The following is a 13057-nucleotide window of genomic DNA, read 5'->3' as shown; positions in this document are numbered from 1 at the left end:
GGCCGAAGCTGCCATTACTGTGGGGTGCGGTGGGGGGGATGGGAAGGGAGGGAGTCATGCTGGCCACCCAAGGTGGGGGAGGACCAGATTTAAACATTCTAAGGACATCTTGTTTGGAGTCCAGCTGCGTGCATGGGTGAGGCCCATTTAAATATTTAAAGTAATTAATAAGTTCCTTTCAGAACTGGAAATGCTTGCATGTCTTTTTTTTTTTTTTTTTTTTTTTTTACTCAAACAGTGCAAAGTGGAATTTAGTGAGGCCTCACTCCTACCCCATCTCCAAGCTCTTTGTTTATTCTCTGGAGGCCAATGCCAGACCCGGTGCCTTTTGTCCAGCCAGACCCAAATCAAGCACCCTGGGGCACATTTGCTCCTTTGTGCTTGGGAGTGTGTTGTGCAGAGGCTGTGTTAGATTGGGCATTGTTCTGCTTCCTTCCTTCACCCCCCTATCCCGGAGAGCATTCCGCCCCCTCGCCCCCTCCCTCTGAGGTCATCTGCAGATATGTCACCCAAGGCAGCAGGGAAGGTGGCCTCAGTGTCTACCCTGGGAGAGAACCTGGCACCAGACATTCATGAAACACTTGGATAGGCCCAGGGAATGCCACCTCTTTTCTGGAACTATTGGTCCAGATCACTAATTAATATTTACAAGAATAACTTAAAACTTAACTTTGCATTCAGAAGAGAGTCCAACCCGTGGCATAGCTTTGAGATTCCATCTGATCTTTGTTGATGTACTTAGAGCTGTTTCTACACCCTTTGAATTAGTGTACACACGCCAACTTTTGTTTTTGCCCACCTCATAAACATTTCCCTGTACTAACACAAGATCATATCTTTTTGATTTGCAATGGAAAAACTGTGTCACTATTTTTTTTTCCCCCCTCTCTCAAGCATCTATGGAGTTGATCTTATTGCCAGGAGTTCTCACTGGTGTTTGAATACAAAAAGGAATGTGAAATATGTCATCTGAAAACTGATTAACCATTACAATGGCTCAGCTCTCATTTGCTCTACCTCTAAAGATTACAAGTAATACTAGTCACGTGGGCCCCTCTTCTGCTCCAGAGAATGGCAAGCAGAGGAACAGCCCACCCCATCTTCGTCACACGCGCCCTTCCTTGCAGGCTCTTGGCGTGGAAAGGATTAGCAAACTATGTCCGAGGCCAGGAGCCAAACCTCACACCGCACACTCGCCAGGAAGACACGCCCCTCCCCAGGCTGTGCCCTCTCCCCACCAGCTCCAACCGTGTTCTTCACTGAGCAGAACAGTGGGTGCTTTGGTGGCTAACTCTCCCCTTCAGGAAATTTGCTTAAGTACTTACTGGACCAAGCTGGAAAAGAGCGTGTATGGTTCCCCCTTGGAGGATGACAAGGTTGAATCCTTAGGACAGATTGCCGTGGGAAATTTTATTTAAAGATGGATCCTGAGCTCAGTGCAGACATAGGCAACAGGAGATGGCATGTCATGTGCTTAACCCTGGAATGGGAGGGGCGTCACCCAGTCAGAAGACGGGTCGGGGGCTGAGCTGGTGTGGGATCGGGGAGTCCACTGCCTTGGGGGGAAGGGGTTGGTGGGATACAACAGGTGTTAATCCTTTAGATGTAGGTGCCTGGAAGGGGCCCTGAGGCCATCCTCAGCCATCCTGTGTCTCACTCAAAGATCCAACTCCACAGCAGGTTAATAAAAAAGAAGTACCATGCTGACGATTTTAGGGGATCCAGGAGAGATCGCCACCCAGCATGTAACGACGCGTGATTCCCCAGGAACCATGGCCACTCTCCTGCCACCAGTGGCCTCATGTATCCTGTCCGTTTCTCCCACGCAGCCTCCAAAGACCTTCCTAGTGGTCCCGAGCAGCTCTGTTCTTACAGCGGTGGCAGTATAATTTATGGTTCAAACCAGGGTGCTCTGGAAGTGAGCAGGGGGCTTTTAGCAACCACACCAGGTCCAAACCCAGCAAGCCATGAACTTCTGCCTCCTGGGCTCTGCCTTATACACTTAAATACATTTAAAAAATGTATTTTTTAAAAAAAAAATAAATAAATGTCTCCAAGGAGAATGGGGGAAATTTGCTATTTCCCCCATTCTCCTTGGAGACAAGAACAGCTTTCTCCCCATGGGTCGATTGGGCTGCTAAGAAAACATTTCCTCCCTAGCCTTCCATGTATGTTGTCAGAAGGAAGAAAGGAAATTTTAAAATGGACATTTTATGGGCAGTCTTTGTGTGCCAGGAGTTCCACGTTCAATCCCCGTTTAACTTAAGCCTCAGAGGCGTGGGGGAAGGTGGGAATGTCCCCATCTTATAGACAAGGACACTGAGATGTAAGGAGGTCCCAGCCTGTTGGTGGCAGGGCCAGGATATTAACCAGCTAACCAGCTCAAAGAGGACACTTGGTCAATATTACTAAAAGGGAAGAAGGGAGGTATATTCAGAAGGGCATCGACCCTAAAGGCACGTGTTCTTCATAAAGGACTCCGCTTTCTGCCCCTGACACTTCACCTTTTCCTCCACAGACCTATTTCCTTTTTCGCATTTGACCCTTTGGAAATTTTCTTCATCAGTGGGCTGTTTCTGCCGGGTTTTGATAGCCCCATTTTTATTTACATGCAAATCCACAGCAAGCAGCTCGCATGCGAATACTATTCTAATTATTAAACTTCTATGGCTCATCAGAATGCTGTATCGTAATTGGCTGCAAGATTGCCGATAACCCACAATAGCCTGATTTGGAACAGAACCAATTTTTGCATCTGCATAATAAAAGGGAACAGGAGACCGGGAGAGTATACACCTATTTTATATGTGTTTCTTCAAGGTCAAATAATCTTTTATTCCCTTCCCAATCTACATATTCATAAAGACCTTTGTACAATTAATGAGACAGAAGATTAAATGGTTGCAGATTAAGAACAAACCCTACTGTTCTAATTAGAGTAAAAGTTCCTCATTCAATCAGATTGGAATTCCAAAGTCAAACCCGCTAACGCAGAGGTATAACCATGCCAACACACACATTTTCTTTCAATCAGGAGCATGTGTGCAGCCGCCCGAGCCTGGGGAGGAAAGCGGAGAGCCCTGGTGATTGTTTCTACCTCCTGCCAGAGATGGACCCCGGTGACTAAGTGCCCCCCGTGGTAGATGAATGGAGGAGAGAGGGGACAGAATCCCATTCATATCCCAGCAAGGCAATGTTGCTTGACCCTGTTGGTAATAGAAGAAGAAACAAAGTCTCCCCACCTTGGCTGGGTTGTAGATTTTTCCGGGGACTCCTCCTCCGGGAATCTTAAGGAGTTTTGACAATCAGGGAGAACTTAATGGGGCACTGGGGCTGGATACAGAAAGAGTTAAGCTGAGGTCCCTTCTGCCCGGGAGCTTGCGACTTCCTTTGGGACGTCAAATTCTGTACATCCGAAAAGGCAACAAATGGAGAGGGAATGTGAAGCAGAGTCTTCACTGGGGCTTCGTGACTCCTCCAGCGGTGTTTCTCAAAGTGCCGTTCTGGAACCGGTGTCCCAACAACCTGGGACCTGGCCAGAGTGAAGATTCCTGGTCCTACCCAAGACCAGCTGGAAAGGTCGGGATGCCTTTGGTTTTGACAAGCCCCAGATGCTTCTGATGCACACAAAGGAAATCACAGGCTTGGAAGATCCATGGAGGGGCTGATTTGGAGAATCCATTAACTCCTAGATATGGAATACAACATTTTATTTTTACATATCTTCATCTGGAAAGACTTTGATAGCTTCCACTGGGTTCTCAAAAGTGGCCATTCATCCAAAAAAAAAAAAAAAAGTAGGACTCCCCTGGATAGAGGAAAGAGATTAGGAGAACAGAATTTGGCCAAGCAGGGGACACTGGCCACCACACAACCCAGGACAAACTATAGAACCTCCCCCATGCAGTGAGGTGTTAGCCGTTGTTTCCTTCCGACCCCGATGGTGCAGGTGGCAGCCCCACACTCGTTCACGAGAGAGAGAGAGAGAGAGGGTGACAGGATGGCCTGGACGAGAGCCCTTCCCAGCAGAGGAGGGTTCATTTGGTCCAAGCAGGAGGGTGCATTGGGTGGGGACGCCACGCAGAACTTCACAGGTGGGAATAGGCACAGCCAGGGGAGGAGCCAGCCGTGCTCTGCTGGCCCATGGCGCTGAGTGTTTTTCTCCTTCTTGGTTAAGCATGCCTTGTCTCCCTGCCGATCCCTCCATGATTTCCCCCAGACTTGGAGCTTGGTCCCATCTGCACCTGGAGCAGACATTGCACCTTCTCTGGCTTGGAGCGCCTCCCCCACCCCAGAGAGCACAGAGTCTTAGTCCAACCTTCCGTATGATAGCTAATGAGATCACGTCTGCCTCTCGGGAAGGGGCGATTATCCTGCTGCACCGGGTCATTAGCTTTACAAGTGGCGCTCGGCCTGCCCGGCTCTTTGCCTGCCCCGGGCCACACACACCTGGCTGGGGCCAGGGCAGCGGCTGACAGCCACTCCTCGGCAGCTGGCTCGTGAGCAGACATGGCCTTCATGGTGGGCAGGGATGGGGGGAGGGTAGCACCCAGGCCTGTCTGGGCCTCGGCGCCAAATCACAGTAGGACTGACTGGCACATCCCCCACCATGCCATGCCCAACCTGGTTCAGCCCTGGGGAGCAGGTGGGGAATCGGCAGGCCCTCAGGGCCGGGGAGGATTCCTACCTATGCAGAGGTCCAGTTGTAGAGGGGCTGGGCTCCCATCTTGTGGAAGGCTCCAGAGGCTTCTACCTCGCCCTGCATGGAGAAGCTTCATTGGAGCCTGCAGGAATAGTAAAGGGAGGCACCAACCGTCTCTTCATGCATGAACTTGGCCGGCAGGCCTGTCCTCCACGCAGCCGCGTTGCTCCTCCAGCTTGTGGACCCTCACTGCCAACCCTGACACCACAATCCAGCTTTCCCTGCCTGTCCCTGTCCTTCCCCTCGCTTTGGCTCCCTCCCCATCTGGGATCCGGGTAGCCAGCTTGCAGGGGTCAGAGGAAGGGGGACGGACGCAGGAACATTCTGGCGGGGCTGGGGACATGACCGCTGCCCACAGAAGGCCCTGGCAAGCCAGGAGGACCGGAAATCTCATCACAGGGGCCACGCTGTCTTGTCCCCATCACCCCTCCCCCACATTAACCTCTGTCCACCCTCGTGTGCCGCCCACCCATCACGGGGCCTGTGGGGGCTGCCAGTTTCCTGTGTCCCCACACCTGTTTCTGCTGCAGCTGTCAGCGGGCCTCAGGGGGTCTGTGGCGGGGGGAGCCACTTTCAGGAGGTCCCCGTGGATGTCCCTGTCCACACCCGGTGACGGGAGGGTCCTCACGCTGTGCCTGAGCACCTGTCTCCTAGCTTTCATCTCGGTCCAAAGCCAAAGCCTCACATACTGTCTTTCTGGGAGGGCAACTGTGAGGGAGAAGAGAAAGCTGACAGAACAGTTGTCTACAACTGGGTCATGGTCTTCAGATCCGGGAAGGGGTACATGAAACCCCCAGATAACCCTCGCCCCCACTTGGGGCCTGGAGAGTCACAGGCCCGACCTGGACTGCCCAGAGCACGTCCCCTCTGAGCACCTGTGCCTATCTGCTTGGGCGCCTGTAATAAAATAACCACAGACACCAGATTTAAACAGCAGAAGGTTGGGGACCCCTGGGTGGCTCAGTCTGTTAAGCGTCTGACTCTTGCTTTCAGCTCCGGTCATGATCTCAGGGTGGTGGGATCGAGCCCCACATCAGGCTCTGTGCTCAGCAGGGAGTTTGCTTGAGATTCTCTCTCTCCCTCTGCATTTCCCCCCACTCGTTCTCTCTCTCAAATAAATAAATAAAAATCTTAAAAAAAAAAAAATACAGGGGCGCCTGGGTGGCTCAGTTGGTTAAGCGACTGCCTTCTGCTCAGGTCATGATCCTGGAGTCCCTGGATCGAGTCCCGCATCAGGCTCCCTGCTCGGCGAGGAGCCTGCTTCTCCCTCTGACCGTCCCCTCTCTCATGTACTCTCTCTCTCTCTCTCATTCTCGCTCTCTCAAATAAATAAATAAATCTTTAAAAAAAAAAAATACAGCAGAAAGTTGTCTTCTCACAATTCTGGAGGCTGGAAGTCCAAGATCAAGGCGTCCGCAGGGTTGGTTCCTTCTGACAACCCTGAGGGAAGGATCTGTTCAGGATGGCCATCTTCTCCTACATCTTCACATGGGCTTCCTTTGGTCCCTGTGTCCAAATTTCCTCTTCCTAGAAGGACACTAGTCATATTGGATTAGGGCCCACCTAATGACCTCATTTAAATTTAATTCCCACTTTGAAGGCCCTATCTCCAAATATCATTATGTTCAGAGGTCCTGGGAGTTAAGACTTTAATACATGGTTTTTGAAGGGGAACACAGTTGAGCCCCTAATGACATCCCAGAGACTCACAATTTCTCTGGGGCTTGCTGGCCTCCAGGACAGAACTGGTCCTACTCCTGGGAGGTAGACAATCCATGGTGGAGGAAACAAACATGGAGCCAGGCTCAAGAAAAGCCACTCATTCTTGAAGTTGGGAGATCCTGGATCCATCTCATCTAGCCTCCTGTTCCAGTGGACCAACAGTTAATCTTTCTGGTTAATCTGGAGCTTTTCACCTTCTTTGGGTTGAAAATGTGAGGAGAGAAGCACACACTCAACCTGATTTTATGAAGTAGATGCCCTTATTCCTACTTTAAAGAGAAGTGAAGTGAGGGAAAGGGTCACCGTGGTGGTGGGAAGGCTGGGATTTGAACCCAGACTTATCTAGTCCTGGAACTCAGGGTCCTACCCAAGAACTTGAAGAAAACGTAGGAAATTTAAAAAAAACAAAAATCTCAAGGTGAGAAACACTTTTTATTTTTTATTTTTATTTTTTTTAAAAGATTTTATTTATTTATTTGAGAGAGAGAATGAGATAGAGCATGAGAGGGGGGAGGGCCAGAGGGAGAAGCAGACTCCCTGCTGAGCAGGGAGCCCGATGTGGGACTCGATGCTGGGACTCCAGGATCATGACCTGAGCCGAAGCCTAACCAACTGAGCCACCCAGGTGCCCAAGAAAGACTTTTTAAAGAATGACAGAAATCTAGACGTATTAAAGGAACAGACTGATAAATTTAACATTCAACAAAATTCCTTCATGGCCAGGGGAAACCACATGTAAAATGTGACAATTACCACTCTCCTTAATATATAATGAGCTCTTCCAAATTAATAAGAAAAAGTCCAAGAACCCAAAAGAAAAATGGAGGCAGGGGAGGGAAGAAAGAAAGAAAAGCTGTGAACAGGGAGTTCACAGAAGAAATATAAGTAGCTACTAACATGCAAAGAGTCACCCAAGAGCTCTCACAGTTAAAGAAATGCAAATCAAACACTGAGTCTCCATTTTTCACCTGTTGAGCAGCAAAAGGAAAAGGTTTTACAATTCCAGTACTAATGAGAGAGTGGGAAAGGGAAATTTTTCTATATTTTGGAAGGGGGTATAAGTTGATGGAACCTGTTTAAGAGGTACCTAGGGTCTGGCAGAATCCAAACAAGATTGGCATTGCAAATACCATTCTGCTCAGCAATGTTGCAGGGAGGTAGAGTTATCCCCCGCTTTCCGAAAGTTCACGATACACCTCTTCACTTTTACGAAAGACCTATATTAGTACCTGTTTTTGCAAAAAAGAAACCCGAAAGGGTTTTTGCTTTTACTTGAAAAACAAAAATAACATCCAGTGTTTGTTTTGCAGCGAGCCCTTATGGAGGCAATGCATACCCCAAGCAACAAGGATGGCCCCACCATACCCCTTCCCTGGGAATTACACTCAGCATCCCAACATCAGACCACCGGAGCTTCGAACTTACCTGGGAGCATCTGTGCCTTAACTCAATTTGTTCCTTGCATCCATTAGCATGATATGTCCTAAGGTATCAGAAAACCTAAGAAAGGTTTCTTTGGGGTCTGGGAACCCTCAAACAATTTTCCACATAAATGAATGCTCATTGCTTCTTTGCTTTATGCCATTTTGAGCTTATGAAAAGTTTCATAGGAAAAGCTCTGATTTCTGATAGTGGGGGAAACCTGTCTGTCTGCCCACAGATTCTCTAAGAATGCTCACTACACCAGGCTTTGAAATAGTAAAAAATCTAAAAACAACCTCAAAGCACTGATAGGGCAATGATTGGATGACTTATGCCCCTCGCTCCCTGGAATGGAATTCCACCCAGGTGTTAAAAGGACCGAGGTCGCTTCATAAGTTCCGCATTGGGGTGGGAGTGGGGGCGTGTGACCCAGGATATATTTATTAAGTGAAAAGGTGAAGTGCTTTCAGGAGCCCTGTGTAGAAGCCGCCTCCCATTAGTGTGAAAACAGGAATTGAGAAAGGTTCCCTCAGGGGAGGAGCACAGAGGGTGAGAAGTTGACCTTCACTGTCTCCTTCCATCTCAGTATGCTAGGGTTCTCAGAGTCTCAGGTGCATCGGGAGCCCCTTGGGGGGTCTTGTTCAAATACAGCCTGCCGGCCACCCACCTGCCCCTGTATCTGAGGCAGCAGGTCTAAATGTGAGTTTCCAACACGTTTCCAGGGACCGCATTTGAGAAACACTGTTGTACTGTATGAGCTTTGAGCCATGTAGGGTACTGGTTTTATAAATTTTTTTATAAATAATTTATGAAGATAATCCCTGGCCTGGGACCAGGGCTGGCCTGTCCCTCTTCTGTACAACCCACACCAACGATTGGTTTTCACCCTGTTGGTCAGCAAAACACTCACCACCAGTGTCTAAACTCGGTCTCCTGACTTCATCAGCACAGTGCCCCCCTCCTACCGCTCTGCTGGAGACAACGAGCCAGGGGACACTGCGGCTGGAGGCTTCTCTCTAAGATCAAAGCCCCAAATCCCCTCACCGTGAGAACAGCCCTGTTTTGGTTGTATAATCCCAAATCATGGGATCAGCGAACCTCTCTTCTCCCCCTCCCCTGTCCACCCCCAAGTTAGAGGAAGGCAAAAAAAGGAATGGTTGACACCTGTCCCTGTGGAAAGGTGACAACCTCACTGGGACAAGCCGGGAAACTCGGAGCCTGGCTCCTGGGAGCCCGGGGCACCCAGAGACCCTCAGCTGTAAAAGCGACAGTGATTCCCTACACCGGGAAGAGAGGTGCTTGCTAAGGAAGGCCACATTTACTGAGGAAGATGGGGTTCTCCTTCAGAAGCCTTGCTGTGTGATGAACGTCGTTTGGAACCTCCCTGCTGTGACAGCAAAATCAGGGTCCTCGAGACAGCCCCTAGGTCACCCCCAGGATGAAGGGGCAGCAGCTGTGACGCAGATTCCCTGCTTGGAGGCTGTGGGTGCTCTCTGCCCTCCTCCCTCCTAAATAAGTGGGATCACATCACGCCCACTGCCCCCTCCCTTCCAGCACCCCTGTGAGGCAGAGCCCTGAGAGGGACCCCCTTGCAGATCACTCAGTAAGTAACACAATGCCTTGACCACACGCCTGCTGAGTGGAGTGGCAGGGACCCTCGGCCACCCTGCCCCCTCTGCTGTACTTCCCAGCCCCCCAGGAGAGCTATCCCCAGCCCCCTCCCATGCGCCCTCAGCAGAGACGCTCTCCCCCTCTTCGCTCCCTCTCCTCCCTGCCAACCAAAGCTGTGACCTCGGTCCCCTCTCTCCATCTTTGCCATTCTCACTCCATTTCTGCTTTCAAAAGGGGGAGAAAGCAATTTGATTATGAAGCATTTCCAGGCCTGTCTACGTTTGCCAAGTGCTGGGTCTTTTGTTTGCATTTCTCTCCCTGCCCCCACCCCCACCCCCGCCCAGAGTAGAGGTAACGTTAATATCTCCTCTTGACAGGTGAAGAAGTGCTGACCGAGGAAGGTCCCCGTGCGGGCCAAGGTCAGACATGGCCAGGCAAGGACACTGAGCGGGGAGCCTGGGGTGGGCGTGCAGGGGGGAGGCTGCGGGACTGAGACCCCAGTCTGGGGGTGGGGGGTGGGGCTGCGGGGCTCCAGAGACACCAAGACACCAGCACCCCCACGCCCCCCTCCAAGCTCAAAAGAGTGGAGGACATGGATGCAAATCCTACTGAGCAGGGAGGGTGGGGTCTGAATTGAGAGGCTCTGAGAATAAGGGGGGCAGGAAGTGGGTGAGTCAGGGTTTAATGCCTGGCGTTTTCAACCCTTCAGTCATGATCTTCATTGGATTCTTAGAAGTACCAATGGGCAGTCAGGGACCATCATGGAAATCAAGGCTCCTGGGCACAGGGACGTGCCCCAGAACACTCGGCTCATCCTTGGTGACCTCAGTGAGCTTTCCCCAGTGTCTTTCTCCTGATGGCACAGTCTGTCTGGATGCAGCCTGGGCTGTATGGGGCCACTCCCAGGCCGGGAGGAGCAGGAGGCTCTGGTCTGCCCCACGGTGGTCTGCATGACCTCCACGTGGAGGCAGTCCTGGCAGGTGTCAGAGCCCATGGTGACCAGCCAAGAGCCGACTCCACCTCCACTTCCTGCCTCCCTGCCTGGATTTTGTTTCAGAAAGCTGCACCTCCAGCTTCCCCGGTAGCTGGGACCTGCATGTGTTTGAGGTTGCCAGTGAGTCGCACGTGGCAGGGTGCTGGGATGCGGGGGGGATGAGCTGGTTCCAGACACAGTCCCCGCCCTGTCTCCTGGCTGCTTCCTGCTCTTCCTGCCTGAATGCAGAAGCGAAATCCGGCCAGGGGTGGCCGCCTGGTGACTAAGGATGGCAGAGCCCAGAGCTCAAAGGAGTCTGGGACCCTGGTGCCCCCCCCCCCCGCACCCGGACAGCCCCACCAGCCCTGTCAGCTTCTGGCCTCATTCTGTGAGAAAACAAAACTCCTATCCGGCAAAGTGGCTGTGGTCGATTGTGTTTAGGGGCAGCTGAACAGAATCCCGAGTCCCAAAGGTGGTGGAGCCCATCAGAAAGGAGGGCCCCCCTGGTTACCTACGGCCGCTCCGTGTCAGATCTGGCTCTCGGAACCGTGCACCTGCTCCCGCCCCCAGCGCACATCCCAAAGCCTGGTTCCGGCCCACAGCCCCTCCCTGAAGCTGCCAGGAGCTGTGAGCCGTGCCCACCCACTCTGGTTCTGCTCGTTCAGCCACGGCCCCCTCCACCCCTGCGAGGCACTTTTATGAAGGACTTCCGTGTGAGCTCAATCCCAGGCAGACAGGGGGACAGTCCAGCAAACCTTTACCTCTGCCTCGCCCTCCACAATGGTCCGACTTGACCGTCTCCGTGTGATCTCGGGACAACCCTAGGTTAGGCATAGTTAAGCCAACAGTCGATGCCGTGACTTGCTGGGGACATGTGACTGGTGAATGGTGGAGATGGAACCAGAACCAGGTTTTCCTGACCTGTGGTTCTCAAAGGAGGGCTCCCTGAGCCCACATCCCAATCACTGGGCACTGCTCGCCAGGCAAATCCCCAGGTCCTACTCCAGACCCCTTGAATTAGGATCTGGGGGGAAGGTGCCGGGGAATCTGCATCAGCAAGCATCCCCCCATAGCCCTGGCATGATTCTGGTGCACCCCAAAGCCCAAGGACCTCTCTCTTTGCTGAGCTGCCTCCCCAGTGTGAGGGTCAGACCTGTGACGTGTCAGGTGCAGCGTCCACCTGTGGACCAACCGATCCTCTGGTTCCAGATGACTCTGAGCCAAGGCCTTCAGGAAACGGAGGTTCTCACCGGGGAAGCAGTGCAAGTCCAGATGCTCGGGCTGAACTCAGACCGACGAATACCAAATCTCTGCAGGTGGACTGAGGCCATCGGCAATTTTTAAAGGTTCTCAGGTGGTTCCAAGGCTGAGAGCCGGCTGTGCCCACACTGTGATGAGTGTGGGGACACACTCAAACCGGCAGGCACCAGTATCCGCCAGAAAGCTGTTCAACTCAGGTGGCCGGGCTCCCCCCGGAGTGTCTAATTCAGCAGGTCTTGGGAGGGCCTAAGAATTTTCGACTTCTTGGGTGCCACTGCTTCAGCACTGGGCAGCACACTCTGGGGGCCCCTGGAATAGGAAAAAGAAGGGGCAGAGGGAAAGCTAGGAAAGGTTCCACTTGGCCATTACTTATGACTTGCTCTACCGCATGGGACCCACCTGGTCTTATTTTTCTAAGTGTTACATGTGGCTCCCGAGGGGTGGGTTCTCCGAAATCCACCTGCTGAGGATGGGAATCTGTCTCTTGTAACATAATTACAGCCATATAGACGGAGAATTGGGACCTGCACCTGGGGCCCCCAGGAATGGCTGGGCAGGTTGTGCACTATACAAACCCAGGGACCACCAGGCCCATTGATGTGAGCTGTTGCCTCCTGGTACTGTCAAGCCCGACAGGCTGGCTGCTGAAAGCTCCGAGTGTCACCATGGAGATTTCCACCCAGTGCCTCAGAAATTGTGTGCCGACATTGGCTTTACCTTGTCTGCCCTGTACCTCTCTCCGTTTCTGCAAGAGCTTCGTCTCCCTTGTGGGTACCAACCCCGGGGCGACTGGGGCTGGGACTGATCTGGCTTGTGTGGGGGTGGGGGCCTCTCCCCTACATGGGCTCACCAGACACCCCCACCCCTGGTTCTAGAACCGGGTTCTCCCGGAAGCCCGGCTGACCCTGGCACAAGCCGTTCTGTCTGCTGAGGCAGGAGTGCATGGCCTCCCTCAGCGGCCACTTCAGGCTGCCGATTATAGGAGATAAACTTGCTTGAGGAATTTATTTTCTCTGACAACAACACTGCTGCGTCCCACGGACTGCAGGCTGAGTCACCAGCACCCGTTTCCTCTGAGCGCGCCCCCACCCTCGCCCCCCCCACACCCCCACACCCTGTGGCCTGTGTGGGCTTCTCCCTTTCATGAGGCACCTCCTGGCCTGACATACGTGTGCTGGGTGTTTCTGTCTTGTGATTGGGGCCCAGCTGCCACTGCATTCCTTCCGTGACACTTGGCCTGTGTGGGTGGAGAGACATGAGTGGGCTGGGGGGCATCTTATTGGAGGATGTTCTGTTTGGGGCCCAGACACACTGCCTACCAGCTTGCTTCTCTGCAGGGAGAGAGGGCAGGTGGGGAGAGCACCCAA

At 52.3% G+C, this 13057-nt stretch overlaps 1 long non-coding RNA gene across 1 annotated transcript; it reads right to left on the bottom strand.

Annotated features, from left to right (window-relative positions):
- Window positions 1-2813: 2813 nt before the first annotated feature.
- LOC145723301 (uncharacterized) lies at window positions 2814-12654 on the bottom strand. The gene is made up of 4 exons (XR_014148231.1): window positions 12397-12654; window positions 11584-11987; window positions 4688-4784; window positions 2814-3688 (listed from the first exon to the last, which is right to left on the bottom strand). It is a non-coding gene; the product is annotated as an uncharacterized LOC145723301 (long non-coding RNA).
- Window positions 12655-13057: the final 403 nt, after the last annotated feature.

The sequence above is a fragment of the Leptonychotes weddellii genome, chromosome 9 (genome assembly GCF_054177405.1).
Source record: "Leptonychotes weddellii isolate Sample4059 chromosome 9, ASM5417740v2, whole genome shotgun sequence".
Lineage (NCBI taxonomy): Eukaryota > Metazoa > Chordata > Mammalia > Carnivora > Phocidae > Leptonychotes > Leptonychotes weddellii.
This window is presented reverse-complemented; position numbering and strand designations above follow the sequence as displayed.